Consider the following 2,918-nt stretch of genomic DNA (forward strand, 5'->3'; position numbering starts at 1 on the left):
ATGGAAATTGAAAAACCGTCTACTTTGGATAGAATTGATTTAGTACCTACTAAAAGAAATTCAGTTTTATTACTATTCAGTTTGAGAAAATTATTTGAGAACCAAGACTTTATTTCAACCAGGCAGTTTGTAAGGGAGGGAGGTGGGAGTGTAGAATTAGGTTTGCAAGAAAGGTAGAGCTGGGTGTCATCCGCATAACAGTGAAAGCAAATGTTGTATTTACGGAATATGTAGCCAAGGGGGAGGAGGTATATGATGAACAGAAGGGGCCCCAGGACTGAGCCCTGGGGCACACCAGTGGAAACAGGGGAAGGAGTGGAGGTAAAAGACTGAAGTTTAATGAGCTTAGTGTGGCCAGAGAGATAATATTTAAACCAATTTCCCGTGGTGTGGGTGATTCCAATAGAAGCTAATCTGGTGAGAAGGATAGAGTGAGAGATGGTATCAAAGGCAACACTCAGGTCGAGAAGGATAAGAAGAGAAAGTAAGCCAGAATCTGCCACCAAAAGAAGATCGTTAGTGATTTTTATGATAGCAGATTCAATACTATGGAGAGGGCGAAAACCTGACTGAAACTGCTCGTAGAGGTTATTTTGAGTTAGGTAGGAATGAAGTTGAGTAGCAACAGTCTTTTCCAGGATTTTGGAGATGAAAGGCAAATTAGAAATAGGGCGAAGATTATTAAAGTCATTTGGATTGAGACCAGGTTTTTTCAGGATTGGGGTGATAACAGTGATTTTAAACTGTGTGGGAACAGATCCAGTGGTGAGTGATGAATGGATAATTGCAGTTATGAGTGAAAGTAGAGAAGGAAGACGGGATTTAACCAAAGTGGTGGGGAGAGGATCAAGCACACATGTGGACGATTTTGATGAATGAATAAGGTCTGCAATATCAGAAGCATCCGGGAGGTGAAAAGCAGAGAAAAACTGACCTGGGGGGAAGGGTTCAAAAGAGGTAGAGGGTAGAGTATTTGGGTGGAGTTGCTGATGAATATTTTGGATTTTCTCAGCAAAAAACCGCATGAGAGAGTTACAGGTATCAGTTGAGTAAAAGTGAGGGGGAAAGGAATCGGGGTTGGAGGAGAGAGAAAAGTGACTTAGTATTACCAGTGTTGGCACAGATGAGGCCGGAGTAGTAGTTAGATTTGGCACATAAAAGGGAGTCCTTATAGTGTAAAATATGGGCTTTATACAGATCCCTGTGAATGGAGAGTCCAGATTTCCTGAAGAGGCGCTCAAGTTGGCGGCCTTTGGTTTTCATAGTCCGGAGTTCAGGGGTAAACCAGGGGGCAGTGTGAGAGAATGATACAGTCCAGGTTTATACTGGGGCAAGGGAGTTGAGAATATTAGAAAGGGTATTGTTATATAATGTAGCAAGCTCCTTGGGGGAAGAAGAGCCAACAGAGGTCCCAAAAGAGTCAAGACTGGAAAGTAAGGCATCCATGTTAATGTTCTTAATATTCCGGAAGCAGATGAGACAAGACGGCCTCGTACTGGAGAGACAGATTGCAGCATCAAATGAAATGAAGAAATGATCTGTGATGGGGAGTTCATCAGCTGAACAGCTGGATGGAGTGAGCCTGGAGCAACATATTAGGTCCAGGATATGTCCTTTAATATGGGTGGGAAAATCTATGAATTGTTGAAATTCAGAACTGTCAAGGCCTGATGAGAAATCTTTGGTAAGAAGAATTTTGTTATTGTCCATATGTATATTAAAGTCCCCCAGCAGTATTACATTTGGTGATAGAGTGGCTAAGTGAGTGATGAAGGTTGAAAAGTCATTTAAAAAGCCAGAATGTGAATTAGGAGGACGATAAATTACAGCAACAATAATAGGAGAAGGGCCAGTAAGTTTGCAAACAAGGGATTCAAATGAGCTGAACATGGGTACAGATACTGGCTGGACTTTCCACTTGTCACGATAGATTAATGCAAGCCCTCCCCCGCGACCTGAGTCACGGGGTTGACAAATGTAAACAAACCCAGGAAGAGAAGAGTCATTAAGATGTGACAAGTCCCCTGGCTGTTGCCAGGTTTCAGTGAGGCACATAAAATCCAACTTACGGTCAGTGATAAGGTCCCGGAGAATGTGGCCCTTGCTCATTAAAGAGCGAATGTTAAGGACGCCAAATTTAGCAGAGCTGTGATGCATGTCGGAGGGGCTAGCCACCCTGGCTAGGTTGGCCAGCACACTGTGATCCACAGCCCGACGAGTGCCTCTAGTTGGATGGTGAGAAGAGGACCATAGAGAGGTAATTACCTTAGAGTTATCATGCTGGAAGTTGCGCCGGGAACCACGGTGAATATACTTTCGACGAGGTAGAAGAGCAATGTCAGGGTGGAGGTAAAGCGCTGCCGGCGAGGGCACAAACAGCTGACCGCGTAACCGGAGGAGCTCAGCTGCCGAGTAATGGATCAAGCCTACCACAGGCTGGTAAGCAAGTTACAGCAAAATCCAAGTTAGTGCCGACCAGACAAAGAGCTTATAGAGCCACATCATGAACAAAACAACAAGAGAAACCACAATTACATAGAGCAAAAAGAGAGCCTCCGTGAGTAGCGGCAGCAAAACGCGCCAGCGTCCACACACCGGAAGTCAATTCTGTGACCACTTGTACTACTTACTTACCTGTACTACTTGTAAGGTTTCCATGGACTAACCCATTTCCTTCTGTCACAGTTCAGTGCTGCGTCTTTCATTCTTGCACTTAATTGTTTTTCCCTTCCACAGTATTGACGCAAAATGTTGTTTTATCAAAACAGCTGCTCTGTCTTCCTGAAGTTAGAGCTGTACAGAAGTCTCAAGTCAGTGAAAGTGACACAGAAGTCTTCAATGAGAAGTCTTTGGAACCAGCTCAAGACTCCTATGGTATGAAGCCGTCAGAGCTGTTACCTTGAATATCAGCTTTCTTT

This window comes from Monopterus albus, unplaced genomic scaffold (genome assembly GCF_001952655.1).
Source record: "Monopterus albus unplaced genomic scaffold, M_albus_1.0 scaffold270.1, whole genome shotgun sequence".
Classification (NCBI taxonomy): domain Eukaryota; kingdom Metazoa; phylum Chordata; class Actinopteri; order Synbranchiformes; family Synbranchidae; genus Monopterus; species Monopterus albus.